Source organism: Natator depressus, chromosome 5, assembly GCF_965152275.1.
Source record: "Natator depressus isolate rNatDep1 chromosome 5, rNatDep2.hap1, whole genome shotgun sequence".
NCBI classification, from domain to species: Eukaryota; Metazoa; Chordata; order Testudines; family Cheloniidae; genus Natator; species Natator depressus.
In genome coordinates, this window is record NC_134238.1 from 80,921,601 (window position 1) to 80,934,336 (window position 12,736).

Here is a 12,736-nt window from a genome sequence, read left to right on the forward strand (position 1 = left end):
TAGGGATTAATAACAAGAATTTTAGTTATAACCTGGGGATGCATCAATTAGAAGTAACAGAGGAGGAGAAGGACCTTGGAGTATTGGTTGATCATAGGATGACTATGAGCCGTCAATGTGATATGACCGTGAAAAAAGCTAATGCGGTTTTGGGATGCATCAGGCAAGGTATTTCCAGTAGAGATAAGGAGCTTTTAGTACCATTATACAAGGCACAGGTGATACCTCACCTGGAATACTGTGTGCAGTTCTGGTCTCCCATGTTTAAGGAGGATGAATTCAAACTGGAACAGGTACAGAGAAGAGCTACTAGGATGATCCGAGGAATGGAAAACCTGTCTTATGAAAGGAGACTCAAGGAGCTTGGCTTGTTTAGCCTAGCTAAAGGAAGGTTGAGGGGAGATATGATTGCTCTCTATAAATATATTAGAGGGATAAATACCGGAGAGGGAGAGGAATTATTTAAGCTCAGTACCAATGTGGACACAGGAACAAATGGATATAAACTGGCCATTGGGAAGTTTAGACTTGAAATTAGATGAAGGTTTCTAACCATCAGAGGAATGAAGTTTTGGAATAGCCTTCCAAGGGAAGCAGTGGGGGCAAAAGACCTATCTGGCTTCAAGATTAAACTCGATAAGTTTATGGAGGAGATGGTATGATGGGATAACATGATTTTGGCAATTAATTAATCTTTAAATATTCATGGTAAATAGGCCCAATGGCCTGTGATGGGATGTTAGATGGGGTGGGATCTGAGTTACTACAGACAATTCTTTCCTGGGTATCTGGCTGGTGAATCTTGCCCATATGCTCAGGGTTTAGCTGATCGCCATATTTGGGGTCGGGAAGGAATTTTCCTCCAGGGCAGATTGGAAGAGGCCCTGGAGGTTTTTCACTTTCCTCTGTAACATGGGGCCCGGGTCACTTGCTGGAGGATTCTCTGCTCCTTGAAGTCTTTAAACCACGATTTGAGGACTTCAATAGCTCAGACATAGGTGAGAGGTTTTTCGCAGGAGTGGGTGGGTGAGATTCTGTGGCCTGCGTTGTGCAGGAGGTCAGACTACATGATCATAATGGTCCCTTCTGACCTTAATATCTATGAATCTATGAAGTTAGATTACAATCCCCTGACTCTCTCAGATGCAGATAAAGTCGATATAAATAGACTCAAAGATATGCCTATGTTTGTCATATATATCACACACAGCTTTTTTGTTAATTCATTAATATTTTGAAACAAAGTTTGAATATAAAATTACTAATCCCTTGAGTTCCAGTCCAATTTCCATCTAAACGAATTGAAAGACACCTGCTGACTTCACAAGGAGTTGGATGAGCCTGTGACGAATATTACAGAATATTAGCCATTGTGACAGTTTTGTTTTCAACGTTATGCAAATACAGAGAAGAGAACCTGTGTTTATCTCTAATATGATGTACAAGCATTATTGTCAGGTTTGAGAGTAGCAGCCGTGTTAGTCTGTATTTGCAAAAAGAAAAGGAGTACTTGTGGCACCTTAGAGACTCACAAATTTATTTGAGCATAAGCTTTCGTGAGCTACAACATTATTGTGACTGTCATAAATATAAAGGGAAGAGTAAACCCCTTTAAAATCCCTCCTGGCCAGAGGAAAAATCCTCTCACCTGTAAAGGGTTAAGAAGCTAAGGGTAACCTCGCTGGCACCTGACCAAAATGACCAATGAGGAGACAAGATACTTTCAAAAGCTGGGAGGAGGGAGAGAAACAAAGGGTCTGTGTGTCTGTCTATATGCTGCTTTTGCTGGGGATAGACCAGGAATGGAGTCTTAGAACTTTTAGTAAGTAATCTAGCTAGGTATGTGTTAGATTATGATTTCTTTAAATGGCTGAGAAAAGAATTGTGCTGAATAGAATGACTATTTCTGTCTGTGTGTCTTTTTTTTTGTAACTTAAGGTTTTGCCTAGAGGGATTCTCTATGTTTTGAATCTAATTACCCTGTAAGGTATCTCCCATCCTGATTTTACAGGGGTGATTCCTTTATTTCTATTTACTTCTATTTCTATTAAAAGTCTTCTTGTAAGAAAACTGAATGCTTTTTCATTGTTCTCAGATCCAAGGGTTTGGGTCTGTGGTCACCTATGCAAATTGGTGAGGATTTTTACCAAACCTTTCCCAGGAAGTGGGGTGCAAGGATTGGGAGGATTTTGGGGGGAAAGACGTGTCCAAACTACGTTTTCCAGTAAACCCAGTTAGAGTTTGATGGTGGCAGTGGATATTCCAAGGACAAAGGATAAAATTAATTTGTACCTTGGGGAAGTTTTAACCTAAGCTGGTAAAAGTAAGCTTAGGAGGTTTTCATGCAGGTCGCCACATCTGTACCCTAGAGTTCAGAGTGGGGGAGGAACCTTGACAGTGACACTCCAGGTGGTGATGGGAGAATGTCCAAGCAGTGAAGGTGAGATGGTCTAGCTGGAGAAGGAGCAGAATGTTGCATCTTTTCCTGAGTATTGGAAGAAGTATATGTGAAGATGAAGAAGTGTTCTTAACTAGGATTTATTTTAATCCAGCTTGTGCTGTTCTATATATATGGTCCTTAAATTGCCTGGTCTTTTCCATCTTACATGTCTCTCTTCTGTTCAGCCTCACAATTTCCCAATTTATGTAGCTTTTTAAAAATTACTCCTCCTGAGAACATGATCTCTTGTATAGAAGACTAGAAAATATATTTGGTTGAAAATCTAAAAGCAGAAATAGCAATAACATTTTTTTGCAATACAGTTTGCTTCTCTTACTATTGTGGTAGAGTTGGTTTTCCAGTTTATAGATAAGAAGCATCAAATATGTCATTGTCTGGCTATACTGAAAGAAGGACAGGAGACACTTGATATGGTTTTAATAAGGTGACAACTTTATTATTAGATGTCTGGGACTACCTGGCAGATAAAAGTGTACAGTGCAGGTATTTCCATGTTCATTCAATAACTTGCCAGCCTCCCTCTTTTTCCATCCTGGCCCCCCAGCCAACCCATTGCCAAGCTTACCAACCCCAAAGGAGGGTTAAGATGTGCTATAAGAAAGGGGGGTAGGCTCCCTGTTGTACTAGTCATAGGTTCCCTGAATCCCCCTTCCCTTTCCACATCTTTAACCAACAGCTCCTTTTAAAGTCCTTTACAAGCTATTTATCCAGTCCCTGTATCCCTTCCCTGTGGAGTACCTTCATTGGACATCTGCCCCACACTTACATAATGAGCTGTGACATAAAAGCTTAATGCCCTTCCATACTCACCATAACCAATCTAGTTTCAAGGAAATGTGGTGTTTAAAATATTTCTAAAATAATTTGATATGTTCTCTCACCTTTTTGCTATAAACTTGCATGTTAAGGAAAGGAGTATTTGTGGCACCTTAGAGACTAACCAATTTATTTGAGCATAAGCTTTTGTGAGCTACAGCTCACTTCATCGGATGCAGCTGTAGCTCATGAAAGCTTATGCTCAAATTGATTAGTCTCTAAGGTGCCACAAGTACTCCTTTCCTTTTCTTTTTGCGAATACAGACTAACATGGCTGTTACTCTGAAAACTTTCATGTTATATTTGATTTAAAGATATATTTCAGCATATTTAAAATCAATCCCAATCTGAAACTCTAGATTGCAAAGTTTAAAATTGCTATAAGTAAAGTAAGAAAATACTAATTTTATAAATGTAATTGAGTGCTTTGAAATGGATGCTTGCATAACATGAGCATTGGATTGACACAATAACTATGGATAGCAACTTAGATCAGGGATACATGAGAGCCCATTTCTTATGTGGCTGGCAGATGGCTATATGAAGAAAAATTTGGTGGAGGGGCTAAATATTTGTAAATGTTATTGCAGCCAGAAGGTTACTTTATTTGTAGCTGCCAGTTGTCATGATTAAATGAAGATGTGTGCTATACTAAATATGTGAGGGCTAAATACTGGACTTTTTTCATCGTCACCAGAATTAAAAGTTCTACAGTTCAAATTAGGTCCTCAGTTTAAACAGGAATTACTGAATTCAATTTAGCAAACAATTCTGTTGATAATATATAAATGGAATAGAACCAGCTTTCTCTGTCTCTCTTTATCTCTCTGACTCTGCATAAATTAAAAGCAGAAAAAACAAACTTGTTCTCTAAACCCACAAATATGAATCTGGATCCTCACAGGAAGCAGACTTCTGGAGTAAAAGTGTCATTTTTTACATAACTTTTCAGAATAAAACTCTAATTCAAGCAGAAAAAATTCAACTTCATTTCTGACTTTCTATTTACTTTTATTAATTTTCTTGTAATATAAATCTTTTAACCAAATCATACATAATTATGGGGCTCATCCAGGATCATATGGAATACATGCAACTCCAATTAACTTTTAGTGGGAGCTGATGTTGCTCAGCTACTTTTAGGATCATGCTCCATATGCCTGGAAAGTGTCAATGATGGGGAATGTATAGTAAAATTATAGTTTATGCATATTGTCTGTTCTCAAATGAAAATGAATGTATTCCTTAGGACAATACATTAAAAGAAACCAAGTGTCTAATGTGCCTATAAATCAAAGGGGTAAATTAGCGTTCTAATGAGAAAAGGTTTCTTATAGTAAGCCAATAGACCTGTAATGTAATAAATCAGGAAAGCTGGTCATCCAGTGAGAAGCTGAGAAAACTTCAAAGGAATAATACCAGAGAATGTGAGGAATGCTTTTTCATAGATACCTGTTAAGTCCAATTCCCCACTCATCATCATTACTATTTCTATACCATGTTTTCACCATGTCATTAGGTAATATTTCTCTAGTATTTTATTATATTTTGATCAAGGCAATTCATTGGCTAAGCCTTCCCTTATTTTCAAGGATTTTTTGTTGTTATATTTGCAGGGATTAAGTTATTTAAATGCTTTTGGGAAAGGGCTGTTTTCTTCCCTTTGAAGTGTTCATATGGCCTGGAAGTATTGGTGTATATTCTGTTCTGACTGTCAGTGCAGGAAGATGTAGTCCCTTTCCCACAGATCTCCCCAAATCAAATATCTGATATATAGTCCGGTAGTTGTTAAATGTGATTTAATGTACTGGTATTCAGTTGTTCGTTACTGTTAATAATGTCACATGTTGCTCAGAATCACTTTATCTAAAAACTGTATTTTGCCATTTTAGGGCCTAGTCCTGCAACTGGATCCATCTTGTCTCAGAGATCTGCCCTCCGATATCTAGTTGCAGGATCTGGCCCCTTGTCTTTTTCCCATTACATGGTGTGTCACCTTTTAATTTTGATCTCTGTTTTTCACTGTGCTACACGTACAGATTTTCTGAAATTAATCTTGGCGCTTTTAAAAGCAAGTTTATTATTTACACCCAAAAGTGTTTCACAAATAAAATTCTGATGAAGATACACATTCTATATTTGACTTTGGCAAAGCTCCTTACTTCCTTATACTTCGTTTGAGCCAGAACGTTGATGGGTCTGAGTTGAGCTCCCACATCATAATACAATGCTTTGGAGATCTTAATTTAGAAAATGAAGATATTCATACTTAATGAAGCTCATTAAGTCTTCAAAGATAATGGAAGGTATTTATCTTCTTATTAAGTCTTAGAAATGGTGCATTAGAGAAGTAGTAAAGGAAGATCGAGACACACTCGCATATTTCAGTGACGTGTACCAAATAACTGAAGTTGATATAAAAATACATACATCTACTGTGTCTTGCTAGCTGTTGATATTTGAAGGGGTCTCCAATTAAAAAAAAACAATTCTAATCTTATTATTTTGAACAGTGTTTTTTATGCCTATTTCTAGAATTAGGACACATAAAGTAATTTGCTACTTTCCATTGGACTTTCTATATTGGAATAACAAGAACAATCATGAATTGGTAAAGTAGCATTAGGATAACCAGCGGCTACCTATCTTCATTGTGATAATTTAGGCTGAAAATCTTAAATCCTTCATCCTTGTACACATGGTCTTTTAGCTTTGGGTTTGCTTATGAAAAGTCAAACTGTTGCTTTGATCTTTACTTTGAAGAATAAGTGATTTGCTCTTTTATCCTTAAGTGACTGGTTGGGGGGGGGGCTGGAGGGATGAGGGGGTCAGGAAGGCATCTTGGATTGAGAATGGAATTTAGAAAGAGCAAGATTCCCCACCCCACAATAGCCCAGTGGTTAGAGCACTCACCTGGGATATGGGGGACATAGTTTCCGGTACCTCTGATTCTGAGCAGGGCCTTGAACCTGGGTCTTCCACATCCCAGGTGAGTGCCCTAACCATCAGAAAACACATTTTGAAATCTCAACATTTTTTGTATAATAGAATTATTTTTTTTTCGGCAGGTCTGGTCATAAGTACATTGATGCAAACTGTGTACTGGTTGAGCAATGAATCTTGTGCTATGTACTGTCTATTTTGTGCAGTGAATGAGACAGTGTCCTCCAGGTTTGAAATTAGGCAACAATTTCCTCATCTGTTTTGATGTTAACACTTTTTGACTGACATACTGCTAGACACATTGATGTGAAAGCCACTGTATTGAAGCCCATGATGAAATAAGAGTTGGTGCCTTTGTTGAATTGATGGTGGCCTTAATTTGTTATCTCTCATATTCCTACTAGGTAATAAGGGAAATCTCATCCATACAGTTTAGGCAACACTGCCTCAAGATGGGGTTTTAGTAGATTGTTAATTTCCCTGGTGCTTGAACCTGCATTTATGGAAAACAAACATTTACCATATTGAACCATACATATGGTGTAACTTTCAAAAACACCTTTTAAAACTGTGGATGTAGGCATCCCATGGTATAATTTAGTAATTGTAACTTAATAGTCAGACATTTGCTTTAATGACTATGTTTTATCTTGTGCACAGAAGTAGAGATGGATGGGGTCAAGTGGTTCTTTTTAGCACATAGGTGAGTTACTGAAGAATTATTTAGAATAAGCTGTTCATATTTAGAAATACATCTCATCTTTTGACCTCCAAATGTATAATACCATATTGTCTTCCTCTAAAAGAGCTGAAAGAATCTAATAATTCAATGTTCTTTAAAATAAACTATGATAAAATAATTTAAAAAGGAGACTTGGATATATATATAAACACCTAACAACTTGGGTTAAAAGGGTCAGAAAATATCTTCTTCAGAGGTTATGATAATAGCTTATGTCCCCTGCCAGCAAATCACAATGAGAATTAATGTCCTTTTGAATTTTCCAGAGTTCTCTGGACACTCTCCTTGTTACTATACTTTCTTCCTTCCACCTTTAGGAAGTGTTGGTAAACTAGATGGGTTGAGGGGATACCCATTTTTACTTCGTAGGAATAAGAGAGGTGAGAAATTTAATACATATCTTATTGTTGCAAAATAACCCTGTCTCCCCTATCATTCCAGAATCCTGCAGTAATAGGAGACACATGTTTTTTGTGTATATGTTCTGATTTGAGGGGGAAGAAAGATGTCTTAGAAGTGTAAATTAGGATTAGTTGGGGGTTTAAATTCAGAAATGCTATGACCTAAGATATATTTTAGCCAAAAGTTCAGTGTGTATAGTTTTGGTCTTTTAATTCTTCAGGTCTAGATAATACTTGGTAATACTGATGTAGACAAAAGGAATAGAGCAATATGACTATATATCTCTGATTCCCCCCATCCCATCTCCAGAAATGACAATGTATATAATCCTAGGACTTCTCACACAGATATTGCTATGCAACATAATATAAGGATTTTCCCTCTTGTAATTTGAATACTGCTAAACCATTTTATATGATAACAAGACAGTAGCAGAATAAACATTACTTCAGTTTTAGGATCCTAGTTCCTGTCAAATTTCATATATGTAAAATAATGCCTAATTTTTATATATAAATTAGTCTGGTTGGAACCCTTTCCCAAAAATAGGCTGAAGATCCAGGCTGTGTTGCATCTCCTGAATATATCTGGAAGGATCTGCAGGACTATTTTGAGCAATGAGGAGGAAAACGTATAAACAGAAAAAGGGTTTTGTTTTTTTTTTTTTTTTTTGGGGGGGGGGGGGGGTCAACACTAACATGTAAGAAAAAAAATCTTTAAAATAGGAGAGCCGGGTGACATTTTCTTGTTATTATGGTTCTTCCTGCCGCTTTCAATAATAAGTTGTTATCAGTGTCACAGCATAAATTCTCATTTTGTAGAAGTATCAATAGCTTTCCAGTTTTCTCCAAGAAAGAGCAGGGATTATACACATTTAAAATTGTGATGGAGTATTTTGTCTATATCTTGAAGATCTAACTCTCATGGATGTCTTGGCCTTCATGTATCTAATTTTGAGAATTGAGGCAGGATCAGCAGTCACTGTGACAGTAACAGTTTAGTAGTACTGCACAATTTCATCTTTTTTGAGGTTTAATGGAAAGAAACAAAATAGTGTATGCTACTATGCCAAGACACTTCGGGGGGGGGGGGGGGTGGGAGTTGGCTCACTTTCAGCTACCAAACTGTAGCTTTATAAATACTTCTGTAGGTTTTCATTATAAGAAAAACTGTTAGACCTTCAGAATGGGTTACTAAGTTTCAAAATATGCTTGGCATTGAAGGCAAATGTGCAGCCAGTTAGGCACATAGTTAATTATATAGATTTAGCACATGTGCAAAGCAGAGATCAGCTGAAAATTTGACTCTAAATATGTGAAGGGAGACCATCTTTCTGGGTGAAAATGACAGCATAAGCTTTTCTCTGCTTGTTTGAGTGTTTTTTCCAAAAATAGAAATATAAAATATTAAAAGGAATGTGAGAGAAAAAAATGGTTTCTTCTGCCCCTTGGTATTCACTTAGCTAGAGAAATTACATCTAAAATTTTTTGTTCCATTACAACTCTCTCTGCTGCTGGTAGTTGTCAGTCCCTCTTATTCGGATCAACTAGCAAAATGGAATATTTCCAAAACTACATTACTTATTTATTGGTGAAATGTTGATTCCAAAATTCTTAACTGGAAGAAACAGAGAACTGATGAAAGAACCAAATGACATATTTAGCTCTCAAATTGAGGAGAGGGTTTTTTGAATGGAAGACCTGAGCCCAGAATTTGAACAGGGCCATATTTAACTGAGGCACTGCAATTTTTTCTATTTAGTGGTAGGAGAAAAGGTTTGAATGGTATACTCATCCCATTCTCAGATGATGTCTCTGACCTGCATGGAGGACCAAATAATATGGAATAGTAAAGAGCAGTAAACCAGTTTACAGTTAAAGGTGAGCACACAACTTCCAGCAATTATGTATGGAAATTTAGTTTCATAGCTCTACAAAATCCTTTGCCTTTCCTATGGAATTATGTGAACTTTTCCACACATGACATGTTCCCTCCTCCTATTGTCCAGTTCAGTACCTTTCAGTTTGTCCATCTATTTACAGTTCCTTAAAGTAATTCTTACTGGGCACTCTTGATGAAATCTGCAAAAATTTAGTTTTGAGGTTTACTTAAGTCTCCAACAGTTTTAGGACTCCAGGAAACAAGTTTATCTTGACAGCATCGTAATACTTAATGTGTATCTGATGACCTCCATACCGTATTTAAAATGTAGACATTAAAGTGTTGTGCTGTTTTAGCATTTACATATGCACTCAGGGGGGGTTGTATGTTTAATTTTATTTATTTTTAGAGACTGGCTGAACAATATAACAAGCAGATTTATTAACATTTTCATTAAGATACCCTATAGTGCTGGTGAAAAATAGAGACAGTTTCTTCCTTTGTGTTTGTCTATATCTAGCAAATATCTAGCAAAATGGGGCCTTGATCTTAACAGAAGTCTCTGGGCATTACCATAATATTATTACAGCATCTGAAAGTGGACATGGAAAGCCACAATGTAAATGGCATTTGGGTTTTATTTACCTGGAAGGAATTAAGTCCTTGAAAATAATGACTATACTGCAAGGTAATCATAAATTTCGTTAATTAATATTAACATTGATATTACCATGTAGGGAAGTGCGTGTTTCATTCTTATTGAAGAACTGGTGAAGTACGTATTTAGAGGTTACAAAAGTTAAGTGCTTTTTTGATAGGTGTTCAATACGTAATAGGCGAAGGGACTTAAGAAATACTACCATACATTAAAACAAAAACAACAACAAAAACTTTTGTTAACACTAGATTGTGATTGTTAGCATTTACACATTTCCCAGATTCATTTTGCAGGATATAAATAATAAATCTTAGATAACTTGTTGCTTCCTTATGCACCTATGCTATATCTCAGAATTGCATCAAGTATGTAGTTGGACATATGCCATTATTTGTTTTCCTTCGCTTTAGGCACAGTAACATTTCCTCCAATAGGTAATATTTGCATTCTTTCTAATTTTTCCAGAATTATATTGATTATTTTTTAATTCTCATTTTCTAAATTGTGATGAAATTTGAATCTTACTGTTGGTTCCAGAATTCAATGAATAAATTCTTCAATAATATTGTGTTTACATAATCTTGTCAGCTGTTACACAAATCTGTAGTGTGTATACATAAAGTTAACTTTATCAACTCCTAGAGTGAAACACAGTATGTCAGGGTTTATTGGTGCACAGCACATTGCACAGCGATTTAGGACAGGAAATAATAACTTTTTTCCTATTGAAACTGAAATTTTCATTTTAATTTCATTCATTTTCATAGGCAAAAGTAATTACCCAAGTTGGACTTTGGTCAGGACACCCAGATTAACACCCTACACTTGAAAAATAAACAAATAAACAAACCCAAAACATTCCTTTCAATTCTGTCTATTACCTGGAAAGATTTGGCAAGTTATAGATATGCAAGCATGTATACAATGCTGAATGTTAGAACATTAGCTGTGAATAATCCTAAGTGATGCTTACTGATACCACGCTGCTAAAGCCTAGCTAAACTGTACTGTTTCTTGCTTCCTGAATGTGCTAATTTTTAGAGCACATATGTAATATCAGTAAGTAATCTGTTGTAACCAATTCATGCCACACAAGAGAATTAGACTGGGGGAGAAATCTTTGTGTGATAGATACACATATGTTCTTTTTACTGTCAGTATCAAAGCAAAAAGGCTTCAATTTTGCCATCTATTCCTTTTAATATTGATTAGGTATCTAGGGCATGACCTGGAGAGGCCCTGAACATCTGTAGCTATTGCTGATGATGATCTGGAAGAAGGTTAAACAGGCTCCTTTTTAGAGCAAATCTGTGCCTTATGAAGAAAAATCTCAGGTTTCATTTTACTTTTTAAAATGTAAGCCTCTAGCCCTTTTCTTTTCCTTAAAAGGGAAATCAGCATAAGGTAGTATGAACAGATCAGTAGGGTCTAAAAGAAAAAGTAGCTGGGCTCTATTTCTGAAGCAGGATGTTGTGGGTTCCTAAAGATGCCTTTCCAAACACAACGAGGAGTCTTTGTGGCACCTTAGAGGCTAACAAATTTATTTGGGCATAAGCTTCTGTGGGCTAGAACTCACTTCTTTTTCAAAACACACTTACGGTAAAGCCTTTTAGAATTGAATAGGGATTAAACCATCAGGGTTATAGAGGAAATCTATTAGGATTCTATAGAAATTACTGTAACACCATATGTGATTAACTGAGTGACATCTTTTTTACATGTTTTTTTTAACCAACCCATAGAATTGTATATAGAAAAAATGTAATTCTCTGTTAAATCCTATAGGATGGCTTAAAGAAACTTGTGGAAGGGATACCATTTTATACTAAGTTCTAGAGGACTTTTCCATCAGGGCACACAATTTGTGTAAAATGTGTAGTTGCTTGTAGTGTATCCCAAAGGATCTTCTCACTAACCCTCCCCCACTACTCAGGCCTAGTGGTGTGAAAATGGTGGATAGGCATTGTTTATGATTTTGCTTGTGGGAAAAAGTGGTGGAAAATTGATTTGCTGGTCCAATCTAAATTCTAAGACCCTCTCTGTCCAGCCCTTTGTTAAGCTCACACTGATCTGTCTGTAGCTGTTTCAGGTAGCTGCAATGCCACTGGTGCCTCTGTTTAGTTTGGCCATGGCAGCTTCCACAAAGGAATACCTTCCTGAATCTCCCACCATCATTTCTATAAATGCAACATGGTAACCAAAGTCACTCTACTGTTAGACACTCAATAGTTTAGGAGGCAAAACAAACATCCTGCTGCACTGAATGAGAATCTTGCAGCACCCAACGTCTCTCCCCTCCCACCCCTCCGCCTCTCCCCCCGTCCCAGTAGTGTCTGTCTGTTCAGCTCCAGCCTGAAATTTGAAAAGATGATACTAGTAGGGATCCTGGAACTTTGTTCCCCTCACACAAGCTACAGGAGATCTACTAACTCCCAGCTGACCACTCATCCCACTGCCAAATATGTCCCACTCCTCCATCAGCCAACCATCTTCCACATCCAAATGCCTTGTCTTTCATCACTGCTTTCAGAACAATTTGTCTGCTTCCACTGGTGTTGCTGTGAGGAATAGCTGCCAAACAGTGGTGCCACCAGACCTAGTGGAACTTTCATGAGGTGCTGGGGGAGAGGAAGCATGTTGAGTCAAGAGGAGCATAGCACAATGACCTGCGGGACCTTGGCAGGGAAACAATATGGAATTGATGGATTTTTTTTTTAAATGGGAGGGGAGATTATAGAATTCTTCTTTGAGTGCTTGCTCATGTCTATTCCATTCTAGGTGTGCACAGTGGTCAGAGATTTTTTGCCTTAGCAGTATCCCTAGGGTTGGCTGT

At 37.1% G+C, this 12,736-nt stretch overlaps 1 protein-coding gene across 5 annotated transcripts in view; it reads left to right on the top strand.

Annotated features, from left to right (window-relative positions):
- CHSY3 (chondroitin sulfate synthase 3) overlaps nt 1-12,736 on the top strand; it is a 279,018-nt gene that overhangs the window by 104,479 nt on the left and 161,803 nt on the right. The window lies entirely within an intron of this gene.